Source organism: Meriones unguiculatus, chromosome 1 (genome assembly GCF_030254825.1).
Source record: "Meriones unguiculatus strain TT.TT164.6M chromosome 1, Bangor_MerUng_6.1, whole genome shotgun sequence".
NCBI classification, from domain to species: Eukaryota; Metazoa; Chordata; class Mammalia; order Rodentia; family Muridae; genus Meriones; species Meriones unguiculatus.
In genome coordinates this window covers 192,026,011-192,038,844 of record NC_083349.1, presented here as the reverse complement: position 1 = coordinate 192,038,844, position 12,834 = coordinate 192,026,011, and the positions used below count along the sequence as shown (strand labels likewise).

Here is a 12,834-nt window from a genome sequence, read left to right as displayed (position 1 = left end):
AAGGAGAACCTGATTCTTCTTCAGGAGCCCCTTCTAGTTAGGGGATAGGCTGGTACAGGCAGCTGAGGCCGCAAACTCCATGATGCTCCCTCTGGCCAACTCACTCATCTCTTCTACCTTCCTATCTGCTTCTTTCCAAAGGGCAAAGGAGGCTCTAGCCCTATTCATGTACCTTTGAAGGGCGTTTCCTAGTCCCTTTTCATGCCCTAGGTTCTTTTGTGAACCTGTGGGGTTCATGGGATGAGCTTGCAGCTAGGGACTCCTTATGTGGGGACTGCCAGGGCTGGCCACACTTAGCGCCAAGGCAGTTCCTCACTCTTTTGGTAGCCAGCTTTACTCCAGTCTGCCAAAGGTAAACCTTTAACTCCCCATTTCCTAAAATGGCATGCCATCCTTGGAATTAGTTTTCCAGACAATGTTGTGACCTCTTCATATCTCGTGAGCTGAGTACAAGTTTGGAATTTGCAGGTTTTCTGTCTGGGAGCTGTGTTGTTTCTATGTCCTGTTTGGTGACAGTGGTTAGCAGCTTTGAATTCACACAGGCCTGGGTTTTATTCTGTCTCCACCATGAATTAACATGATCTTAGGAGAGCTGTTCTGATTCAAGTCTCAGTTTCCCCCTCTGTAAAGGGAGATGCAAGCACTCATCTCAGAGAGGTTCCTGGAAAGCAGGTGGTCCCTGACAGCACTCTCTGTAAGAATTGTTGTTTCTGCTGTGCATATTGGCTGCAGGAGAGAGAGAGAGAGAGAGAGAGAGAGAGAGAGAGAGAGAGAGAGAATAGCATTCTTCTAACTGAGAGACTTCTGAAAGTATGCCCAGCCCCCTCACACTTGGCAGCACTTTGACCTGCTCCAAGCTGGTATGGAAGGCTGGCTTCCCCGGAGCAGACCTCTTTTTGGACCAGTCATGCAGTCACTCTTGTGCCCCCGCATCTTTGGCCTGATCTAGGACCCAAACTTCTCTCTGCCTCTGCCTTACCAGCCCCCTTTCTTCCCCTGAACCCAAGGCTCCTTCAGGCCCCCCTCCCCCCGTCCCTGCTCCTGCTGAGGTCCTGTAAGTTTCCAGTTCTGCATGGAGACCCGAGGTGCTTCCAGAAGCAGGGCAGGGCTGGTCTGTACTGACCTCCTGTACCTCCGGGTCTCCCTGATGCCTGTAGTCCCTGGGAGCTGCACAGGGAAGCTGAGGTGGGAAGGTACTTGCCTGCAGAACCGCAAGGTCAGACTGTTCGGTTTCTTCCTGCCAGCAGGAAGCTCTGGGGAGAGCATGGGCCACAGACCTTCCTGGGTGACCAGACCTGCTGCTTGCGGGGTTACAGAGAACATCTGCAAAGGGGAGGTGGGGCTTTTCCTGGGCCCACAGACTTTTGTCTCTCCTCTATTCTGGATCTGAGGGTGCCAGAGATTGAGCTGGTCCTCAGCGTCAAAGAACAGAGAGTTGAAAAACCAGATAAGTTTCCAGACACCCATTGAGCTAAGGGCTACCAAGATGCATTGAGCTGTATCTTGAAAGGTGCGCTGGGCCTGGCATGCAGAGAGCATGTGAGGTGAGGCTTTGGGTGCTAAGTGAACTGTGGGTCTGACTCTTTCTGATGGCTGAGGACATTGGTCAGGGGCCCTATTGAGTTGCATGGTCTCCAGAGCACTTCCTGCTCCTCCCTAATCTGGTGGTCTCATTGTCCTTTGGCTCTCACTACAAGGACACTTCCTCGGGGAGGCCTTCCTTGATCACTGTCTTACATGGAGGGTCCCTGGCCTTTCCTATAAAGCTCTTCCCAATGCATGTTCTACCTGTGTGGTCACTGGCTGATGGTTGCCCAGTCACCAGGCTTTGTGAGGTTCTTCAGGTCAGGAGTCTCAGGGCGTGGGGGTCCCAGCTCCCAGCCCAGTGCTTGGCACAGGGCAGGTACTTTCTAAACAGCTACATGAATAGAGAAGGACACCAGCTGAGGAGCTGCCAAACAGGAAGAGGTGGGGCTGAGGGCTGAGGGGAGCCCTGTGAGGTGTGCCCAGTGGCAGCGCTGGGGTCCAGCGAGCTGGGCTCCTTTGTGTCGTTAGGCAGCTCTTTGAAGAGCTGTTTGCAGGAACAAAAGCCACGCAGCCGCCAGTGCCTCAGTGGGCGGTTGGCCTGCAGAAGAGCAATGGCTGAGTCAACTTGTCACCCCCCCCCCCCCAGGCAGGCTGGTGACTCTGGAGAGTGAAGCCAGCCATTAGGCGGGAGGCTGTGGGAAGAAGGGCCATTGGTGGTCCCAGTCCTGACCTCACCAAAATTATGTTCCAAACAAGCAAGAGAAAGGGGATATTTTTAACCTTGTTCCATGAAGGCGTCCCATGGGAGCAGGGAGAGAAAGGAGGCAGAAGCCAAGTTGGGGGAGGGCCCAAGAGTAGGAATGGGGGCTTTCAGAGTGCCCCTGAGGACAGCTTTCCCCCCTTTGTCCCCAGCCCTGTTAAATTTTTTAAAGGCTCCGAACAGCAAGAGGGACAGTGGAGTTCATTATATCGAGTTATCTCCTCCGTTTCAGGCGAAGATCAATCTTCCGAGGCTTGCAGCTCCAAGGGGGAAGGGAAGAGAAAGAAAATGGGAGGTGAAGGAAAAAAAAACTCCCTGGACCAATTTCCGCTGGCTAACACGATTACCCGGCTGCCTGGCAGCAGCGCCAGCTGTTGGCAGGCATGCTGGCCCCCTGCCAACCTCTCTCAGCTGCCGGCTGCCCCAAGGCTCCCTCCTGAGTGGGGCGGGTTGGCAGGTGTGAAAGCCCCACATGCCCTCGGTTGGGGTTGCTGAGTGTGGCATCCCAGGGAAGCTGCAAGCCCCGCTAGTACCCGTCAGCATCCACTGCTCAGCCTATGCCGCAGACCAGTCTGTGCTCAGTATCCTGCCCCATGGGGCTGCCCTCTGACTCCTTCCTACTTCCTAAGGGAGGCTTCTTCTTCAGAGAGTAATCACCGAGAGCAGGCTCCACTTGTTTATTTTTTTACCTGCTCATTCATTCATTCATTTATTCATTCAATGAATAGTTGCTGAGTGTTCACTTGGCAGCACCCAGTACACACAGAAGTTCAGAGGCAAACGCGGTGTCTGCTGTCTGTGTTGAGGGGGAGATGGACAAGGAACAGGGACACCACACACACAAGCAGGTCAAGGTCAGTGGGATAAATGTTGTCTGTGAAAGTGAGTGGTTGGTGTGTCCAGGCATTTTACTCAGGGGCTGAGGGGAGGAAGAAGTCTCCATCTGAGGGGGGGGGACTCTGCGTCAGGACCGAGGTGTCTGCAGCCTGAGGCTGCTGTCCCAGTTGAGGAAGGCCAGAGGCCATCGTGGTGGGAAGGGGCTTCTGAGAGCGGGCCAGGCCCGGGCTTAAGGAGGGTTGCTGGTGCAGCCATGGCATGTCCTGGCTGTGCTGGGCTGGTTTGAGTTGTCCACGTGAGGTGCCCAGTCCCAGCAGGAGAAGGGCACAATGGGGCAGAGGGAGCTGAGTATCAGGGTCTGGATGGGTGTGAGGGAGTAAAATATGACAGTGGCTGATGATGGCTTGAGTGTGGGTGTTTGGGATAAAGAAGAGTCAAGGTAGAGGGAGATGTAATTTTGGGTTAAAAATGAAATGTTCTATGTTGGACAGGGCCGTTAGGAGAGTAAGTGGAGATGACAAATTGCCTCCTACCTTTGGAGCTGTGCTCAGGAGACTGAGGCTAGCATGAGGGAGCTGGAGGCAGAGCTGTGCAGAAAGCCCAAACCTGTGAAACCAGCCAAGGAGTGAGTGGTCAGGAGAGGGAGGAGGGCCTGTGAACATTGTGGCCTCCGATGCTTGGAGTGAGAGTGAGCAGAGGAGGCTAGTACTGGGAGGCCAGAGATGAGTATGTCCGAGTGGAAGAAGCCATCAGAACTGCAGATACTGTCCAGATCTTGGGGACCAGGGCATCCAAAACATTGACCATTAGTCTGGCCAAACAGCTTTCTGAGCGGCTTGACATGTTCTGTGGAGTGGAAGGGACCGTGGCCTAGCTCCAGAGAGCGCTGCGAGACACTAGCCAGAACTGTGCTAAAGACCGGAAGAGCCCAGAGCCAAGTCTTCCCCTACCCCCTTCTTCCTTCCATCCAATGCTTCCTGTCCTGATACTGTAGCAGATTGGACCTTGTACAGTAACTTAATCTCTGATTCTTGGGTTTGTTTTTCCCCTGCAAAATGGAGATAACATCTCAGATGTCACTGGATCTCAGCGAATGAGAGTCTCACTGTGTAGTTCTGGCTATTCTGGAACTCACTTCATAGACCAGGCTGGCATCGAACTCAGAGATCTGCCTGCCTCTGCCTTCCAGGTGCTGGAATTAAAGGCATGCACCAGGCTGGACCTAATATTAAATAAAAGCTTTCATGGAGAACTAGATAACAATGTACCAGCCAAAATGTTTTGGGAGGGTGTTTTGGCAACAAGTAGAAAAATCTGGAGTGTGTATACCCTTTTACCTATCCTTTGGGAATATGCCCAGAAAAATGCTTACATATCTACACAGGAAGCAGGGTTCCCGCAGGAATCCGCCACCCAGTAAGTAAAATAATAAAAAAAAAAAGTTGGAACCCTCCAAGCATGCATCATTGGAGTTCCTTTTCACCTGGAGAGGGTGCGCCCCCTTGTGGAGGAGCACAGTGTAGCTCGGGAGGGATTCCCAGGCTCCAGGCTCTGCTTAGGTTCTAAGAGAACTCTGGCAGCTCACTGACCACCATTCTTGTGATGACCCTCAATCATAAAGTTATGCTTGTTGCTACTACGTGACTGTAATTTTGCTGCTGTTACAAATCGTGGTGTAAATATCAGATACTCAGCTTGTCCGGTGTGTGACCCCACAGGGTCTTGATGCACAGGTTGAGAACCACTGCTCTAGAGGATGATGGTCTGACAGGCGCCATGTCAAAAACATGCCGTAAGGGCCAGCAGGGTGGACACGTGGCGCGGTCAGCCTGCTGTCTGGTGCGCACGCAGGTGCTCCGTGGGTACAAGCAACAGTTGGTGCTTTGTGAGGACATGGGAAGGTCTACAGCTTGTGGAAGAACACTGGAGCCGGTGCACCCAAGTATAGAACCTGTGAACGCACCCTTCTACGGGTGCGTGTCCCCCAGAGGGCCTCAGCACCCCCGAGGAGCGGCCTGGAACACAAGTTTGTCTCTTGTACTTGAATAATAAAACAATATTCTGTAATAATGGAAATTCAGAATACTTTTTGTTGATTTAGGAGACAGGGTTGCTCTGGGTAGCCCTGGCTGTCCTGGAACTCACTCTGTAGACCAGGCTGACCGTGAATTCAGGGATCCACCTGCCTCTGCCTCCTGAGTGCTGGGGTTAAAGGTGTACACCACCTTGTTTAGAAATTTACATATTCACCTCCTCCTGGAAGTCTGCTAGGACTGCACAGCCCAGAGCCCTCTACTGTCAAATCTGTGTTTGGAAAGTCTCCCCACCCCCACCTCCATGGCTGCTTTGAGTTAGATGTCGGTGAGTGTGTGTGTGTGTGTGTGTGTGTGTGTGCCCTCAGCCTGCCAATTTCTTAAATACAGGCTACATACTTTGTAGGCTAGATACATGTTCAGAACTAAAAGTTTTTAAAATAGGACCCCCAAAAGCAGTACCAGCACCCAGGAAATCCTGCTTGAAATGCAGATTCTCAGGCCTACCCAGGACCTGTTGCTCAGAAACTCAGAGGGTGACAGCAAGCTGTTTGCTCAGAGCTCTCTGGTGATGGGTACCTGCTGGTACCTGCTCCGAGCCCTCTGGTGATGGGTGAACCTGCTGGTACCTGCTGGCACTGATGGGTAAAAGGCCAGTCCAGAGTCACAGGGCGAGCCAGTGACATAGCTGAATTGGGCTGGGTCCTGATGCCAGGCATATGTGGGCCTTAGCCCTCCATTTTTGCCCGCTCTCCTGGGCCCCTTTGGATCATGGCGCACATCTGGCCTTGAAAGGGAATGTGAGGCTCAGCCCTCTGTGCCCGGTCACCAGAAAACCGTCCTTGCTGCTATGGGTGGTCAGGGTGGGGAAGTGGGGTGGTGGGGTAGGGTGGGGCCTGAGCTGCTCTCCTGGTTTAGTTCACATATGTCAGGGTACGTAGAGCCTGGACTGGCCCGAGCAAGCCCTAAATCCCAGTCAGCAGCAGCTCTGACCTGATGCTGGCTTTACTCTGTGAAACGGACCTGGCATCTTCGGGCAGCCTCTCCTTCTGCCCCGGGGCCCGGGAAGTCCAGGCTAAACAGAGCTTGGACAGGCTGACTACAGGTCAGGTCTGAGTGTCTGCTCACCATTTCCCTGCTGTTTCTCTGCAGGAGTCCCACTGAGGAGCTGGGATTCTGGAGTGAGGCCTCAGAGAGGTGAGCATCAGCCTGCTGTTGTCTTTCTTCCTCTTCCATCCTCTGAAGGCTGCCTTTGCTTCCGAAGCCATGGTGCGGATGGGGGCGGGGGTGGGGGTGGGGTTGCTGAGTTATTGAATGAAGAAGAGGGCAAGGTTTGGGAATCAGCTTTCGGGTGGGAAGGTGCCTCAAAATCTACTGGGGCCAAGGTCACGGGTGCTCAGAGCCCTGTGGAGCAGTCAGGGCACCAGATAGCACCGACATCTCCCAGTTATAGAGAAAGCAGAACTGTGATCCCCCACGTGAGGAAGTTGAGGCTGGGGGTTGTCTGGTGGGTCGGACACTGGCTTTGTAGGGGGCCTTGTGCTGAGATCAGCACTATGAGGATCCCACTCTCTCTCCCACGAGAACCGCTGGCCTGGCAGAGAAACAGGCTCAGGGCAGACACTTAGCTGAGTCCCTGTCCTGAGCCCCAGGACACTCCTGCAGACTTTGGGTTTTAATTTCTCATCTGGGCCCAAGTTTGTCTGCTGGGTCAGCCTCATCTCCACAAACAAGGTAAGCCAGCAGGAAAGGCTACGGAGTCTGGTGTTGGTGCCCTGCACTTTTTCCCGGCAGTGGTGACTAAGGTCACAGACTGAGGGTCAGGTTTCTCTCCTCTCTGAGTGACACCCCTTTCCTCCATTTTCTGGTGGGTCAAAGGGGGGCTTCTGAAAATCAGTCCTCCTGGATGCTACTCTGTGTAGAGAAGACCATGCACACAGTTGGTGCTCAATAAACGGTAAAGCATACACACACCACACACACCAGTTGCTAAGCAACAGAGGTATGAGAAGAGAAGGAGGACAGGAGAGTCAGGGAAAGCACAGTCTTCCATAGCTGAGCCCTCTGCCAGGGCTATCACTTCAGAGCCGAGGTTCTCTCTGTGGAGGGATCCAGGCTGCCTGCCTGGAGGAGGGGCAGTAATTGTTACTAATTTGCATGCTCAATCACCTCTTTTTAAGTCTTCAAGAAACCTTTCCAGACTTTAATTAGTTCATTTGTCTTAGCAACAACAGTCTTGGGAAGGAGCAGTTTGTTCCTTTCTTAGAGGTGCGGGAGCCAAAGCTGGCTGGGTTGGGATGGAACCGGTGCTGAGGCAGGCTGGGGCCTGGGTCCCCACTCCTAGACCCAGGTTTGCCCCTGGCTGGGAGCCACTGGTGTTGTCAGAGTTGGGGTTGTCAGATCCTAAAGGAAGTGGACCCAGGAGGCCACAGCCATCAGGGCGCCTCTGTCCTTCATGATGTGCTCTGCTTGTCTCTGCACTGGGACCCTGCCAGCCCTCCTGCTGTAGTGTGCAGCCTCTGACAGGCCGCCTTGCAGTCTCCACCCTGGGTGTCCCTTCCTAGGGCGGCTGAACAGCCCTAGCCCTGCTTAGCTGGGCGAGCTCAATGACACTTATTCCCAGGTGGGGCTGTCGGGGCCACTGTTTATGGGGAGGGCTGGACATGGGCAGATCGGTGACTTGGGGAGCCCACACGTGTGGGATTCAGAAGCATAGGCATTGTGTGGGGAGAGGGAGCAGCTCCAGGCCACAGGGTTGTCAGCGTGGCCGGGTGGGCTGCCGGGCAATTAGTGCACTGGCCCTGGGAGGACCTCGGAGATAGGGCCGGCTGCCTGTTGGACAGTGCCCAAGTGAGCATGTGCCCAAGTGAGGGAAGCTGAGGGAAGCCTGGGAAGACGTGCTAGGAAAACCCAGGAATGGTTGCTTTAAGGTCAGTTAGGGCAAGAGGGGAAGGGCGGGGTGGGCTGTGCGGCTTCCTCTGCAGTCAAGGCTGGACATGAGTTGTGCCAACCTTGGACAGTGCTCTGCCTTGGGCGAAGCCACACAGGTTCCGCAGGCTGACACCTGTGGGAGGGGACCAGCATGTGAGGGTTTTGACAAAGGAAGTTTGATAGCACCTGAGCCCAGGAGGCTTAGTAAAAGGGCGTTTGGCAGGTGGGGTTGCCGGCACTCTTCACTGCGTCCTTGCTGCATGGCTCTCCTGGTTCGATTCGGTGTGGGCCTGAGCTACTGACCTGAGGCAGAGTCGCGTTCCCGCTTGAACAGGAACAGAGCAGTGGAGGAGTTGTCGGGCCAGTGTGCTACATTTTTAGCTTTAAAAGCTTGTTCTGCGTCTGCTTCAAATGCTGCTTTCTTTTTTTGGTTTTCACCTCAATTCCCCCATCCCAGCAGGGAGACCCTGTTGTCCTTTCCTGCATGGCCTCCAGTGCTGGGCTTTTCCAAGGTGCAGGGGGTGGAGGGGCATCTGAGCTACCCAGCCCAGGGGCAAAGCGCTCAGGCTCTGGGCCTGACTACCTGGCTTCGTACCATCACTTGGACACTGCGTGACCTTGGGTGTGTTTCCCAGCATGTCTGTGCATCAGGGCCGGTTCAGGAAGGGCTGAGAGCTGTGTGGTCGTCACACTGGGTACCATGGTTTGGGTGGGGAAGGTGATGCTCACCTCTCTGTCTTCCTCTTGGTGTCAGGTGTTGGGAAGCTTCCCGAGCACCGCCGAGCAAGAGGGACATGCTGTGAGGTTGGACAGCACTTGTCCTTTTCTCAGAGACACATGTCCTAGGCCAACAAGGTAGAGGTGGTGCAAAAGATGAATGGACTCCTTTTCCTGGGCACAGAGAAGCATCCCTGGGGACACTGGGGCCGGCCAGGGCCTGGCCCACGGAGAAGGGAGAAAAAGGAGCTAGGATCATCTGTTCCTCATGTGGTAGGGGTTTTCACATGCACAGTGTGTGGAGGGAGGGACGTTCATATGGGGAAAGTGCTAACCTCAGGATCAAATAGCCATCCTATGCTTCAGGGCCCCAGGAACAAATACAGTTTTCATGTCCAGCTCTAGCTGTCCCAGACATGGATTTGCAAGGGTTGGGATGGACCTACCTGTGTGAGGGTATGCTGCTCCTCCCCTGCAGGAAACACTGGACAGCAGGCCACTTTCTTCCGTCTTCTGCAGTGTGAGCTCTGGAGAGCTTCCACAGTCTAGCATGGTACCTGGGTGTGTGCTGTGTGCTCTCTCTGTCCCTGCCTCCTCACTCTGCCCAGGCTCCTATCATCTATCTCCCAGGAGCAGGAGGTGCCCTGGAGAGGCAGGAATGTACTTTAGGATTAGTGATTACGGCAGTGTGTGTCAAGTATGGCAAGCATCATTCTCCGTCTCCTTCATTCTGAACCACAGGAAAATGAGGCCAGAGGAATGACTCAGGTTGCACAGCCAACCTGAGTGGGGAAGGGGCCACTGCTGCCCAGGTCTGGTTTTGACCTCTGAACAGTCCCTTGAGTCTCTGACAGGTGAGGACCTCACCCCAGCCAGCATTTCCATCTTTGCTGTGGCCAAGCTCCAGAGAGGCCCTGGACACCCATTATGGTAGCTCATCCTGTCACAGGCCCTTTCAGACCCATGTTACAGATGTGGAAGCTGAGGCCAGGAGGGGACCCAGGCCTTTTGGAAATAAATCTATCATCTATCGTCTTGATCTGCTGCTTCAGAACATCTGGTGACCGTCTGGCCAGTTCTTCCACTGCTACAAGTTGAGTCTGTGTGTCCCATTCTACCCAAGCCTGTGTAAACGGGGGCCTTTCGGGGAGAGACGCAAGGGCATTGTCTCCTTTCTGCTGTCCAAACCACCAAGGCAAAGTGAGCAGCTGCTAAAAGCCTGGCCTGTGGCACTCTACATGCACACACACACACTAGGCCAGAGGTCAATGCTAAGCGTAGTCCTTGATCTCTCTCTGTGCGTGTCTCTGTTTCTTTCTCTGGCTCTCTGTCCCTCTCTCTCTCTCTCTCTCTGAGGCAGGCTTCTCACTGAACTGGAGCTACTTTGACTGGGCTGACTAGTCCTCAGGCTCCACCTAGCTACCTCCTTCCCCTGTTATAAAACACTACGTCTGGCTTTCTCGTAGGTTGGCACAGCAAGCTCTTTACCCATGGAGGCATGGCCCTAGTCAGAGACTAGGTTGTTTACTTATCAAGAAAGAACCGTAGTTAGGCCTGCTTAGGGGCTGAGGCAGGAGGATCATTGGTTGAGATTCTGAGGAGTACAGGTCAGCCCGGGCTACTTATTGTCTCAAAATAAATAATATTAAAAAGACTGAAGGACTGTGGCTATAGATCAGTAGGTGAGTGCTTGTTTATCATCCATGAGAGCCCGAGGTTAATTCCCAGCACAAAAAAAAAAAAATCTATTTTCTACAGTTCAGGAGGCTAGGATGTAAAAAATGAAGGAGCGTGGAGCCTGGAATACAGTTCGGGGCTAGATTACTTATCTAGCATCTGGATTTAATTTCCAGCATAAAAACAACAGACACACCCAAGCTAGGCTCTTCTGCTGTGTCACCCGACAGAGCAATCCAGAAAGGCACGTGTGCTCATGACTATGGCATCCCTGAAAGGCTCCAACTCCACACTGTTGCTTTGGGGATCATTGCCAACCTGGGAACTGCGGGGACCCATCCAAGTCACAGCATTCCCTTCTGCTCATCAAATCCATGTTTTTCTTATATGTGCAGTACATTTTCCCCATCCCCAAGCCCCGACTTTTTCCCATATCAGCTCCAAAAGGCAAAGCCCAGAGTGTCCCTTGAGTCATATATGGACAAGTCACAGGAAACAGCCCATCCTAAGGCAGCATCTTCTATCCCTGAGCCCAGAAGATCAAACAAGTGACCCATTTGCAAAGTTCAGTGAGGGCCAAGCCTCAAATGGACATTATATCACCAAGTGAGCGTGTAAAAGCAACTGGTCCCAAGCAAGTCCAAAGGCCACTAGGAACTCACCATTCCATTTCCAAGATGGACAGTAATCTCCTTTAATGTCACTTGCCATTTTCTGGCCATTCCATCGCGGGGTTTGTGTCCTCCAGGCCTCAGCAGCCCTGTATGGATAGCTTTGCTATCCAGGTTGGTGTCTCATGCCTGTGGCTTCTCCAGGCTGGGCTGGTGCGCAGTAATGGTCCTTTGGTCCTAGGGGCTTGGAATTGGCCATACTGCCTCTTCTGTAAGCATTACCTGAAGCTTACTTGGAGCTTACTTACTTGGAGCTCTCTGGGGGCTTTACTCTTGTGACAGATCTCTGCCTGGGTCCCTAGGCTGTCTGCATCATTCTTAGAACAGCCCCACAGCCTTTGAATTGTACGTGGATACTGCTGAGGCTCATGGCTTGTACCTTCTGGAATAGCAGGCTGAGCCATAGCTGGGTCCCCGGAGACATGACTGGGTTCGTCAGGTTCTTGCTGGTATGAGGGGAGAAGAGTCTGGATGTGGTGCAGGGCTGTGATTGCTGAAGCACCTCCCTGGAAACATCCCTGTCACGGGCCTCATCGTCTCTAGGTGCAGGTCTCCTCTGCCTCTAAAAGCCTCACATAGTCACTTGGCCATGCCCTTAGCACTCTCTCCCAAACGTGCCTTCATGCTCTCCATGGTTGGTTGAAGAGTCTCAGGTTCACCTCCCTCTGAAGGCTCAGTTCCCTCTCGCCAATGCCTCAACCTTTCCACATTTTGTGGCATGAGCCAGCAGATGCTGTGCAGAGCCCTGAGCGCTTTGGTGCCCTTATTATTATTTTTTTTTTTTTGCCAAATATCACAGTCTGTTATCCTTAGGCCCACCTCCCACAAAGTCCTAGGACACAGACACAATGTGAGTCCTTACTGTAACCAGGGTACCTTTTCCCTGGTCCCAGGACCTCCAGACCTCTTCCCTCTGAGATCCCGTCAGAATGGCCCTGGCCATCCATTCTGTAGCACACAGCTCACTCCTCACCTTCCATTCTCTTTTCATGGAGACGAAGGCTTTCCCTGACCTCTTCTTCCAAACCCTTCTAGCCTTTCTTCACCTTCATTTCCAAAGTCGCTGGCCCACCTCAGCTCTGTCAGGGCAACACTCCACCTTGCTGGCATTGTTTGTCTTAGTCCCTTTAGTGACTGGGTGATTAGGAAAGGAATCGTGTTGCTCATATTTCTAGAGTTTAGAAGCCCAAGGAGGAGGGGGCTGCGCCTTAAGGAGGGCCTCCTTGCAGCCTCCACACACCGTGCACAGACGTGTGGACCCAGGATGCTGCGTGCGCCATCTGCACTCTGAGCTTGAAGCTGTTTTCAGGGCTACAGAGCATCCTCGGGTAAAAGCAGGGATTCTCGCTCCTGTGTGTAAGTCCACGTGGAGCCCGCTTTCCCCTCCTCCCAACTCTACCCAATAGATCAGCCCTAGATTTTCTAAAACCTGACCGAGCATTGTGCCTGGAGTGGGGGCAGAGAACTGACACTCTGTATTTGGCAACTGTGCATGCGGCAGGTGTACATGTGTGAGTATGTACATGCCCATGTGTGACCATGTGAAGGAAGGCCAGAGGTCAACGCTGGGTGTCCTCCTCTGTCGCTCTCTACCTTATTGTCTTAGGCAGGGTCTCTCACTGAACCTGGAGCGCACCATTTTGGCCAGTGTGGCCAGCCAGGTATCCCCTGGGACCCACCT

The 12,834-nt window shown here is 53.4% G+C and overlaps 1 protein-coding gene across 10 annotated transcripts in view; it reads left to right on the top strand.

Annotated features, from left to right (window-relative positions):
• The window catches only part of Lingo1 (leucine rich repeat and Ig domain containing 1), a 176,557-nt gene that overhangs the window by 65,556 nt on the left and 98,167 nt on the right, over window positions 1–12,834 (top strand). For 7 of the 10 annotated variants that reach the window (XM_021633558.2, XM_060374383.1, XM_060374360.1 and 4 more), the window contains exon 3: window positions 6,310–6,354. The exons of the other annotated variants lie outside the window; for them this stretch is intronic. The gene's annotated coding sequence lies outside the window, so the exon portion shown is untranslated. The remainder of the gene's footprint in view (window positions 1–6,309; window positions 6,355–12,834) is intronic. 10 annotated transcript variants of the gene reach the window in all.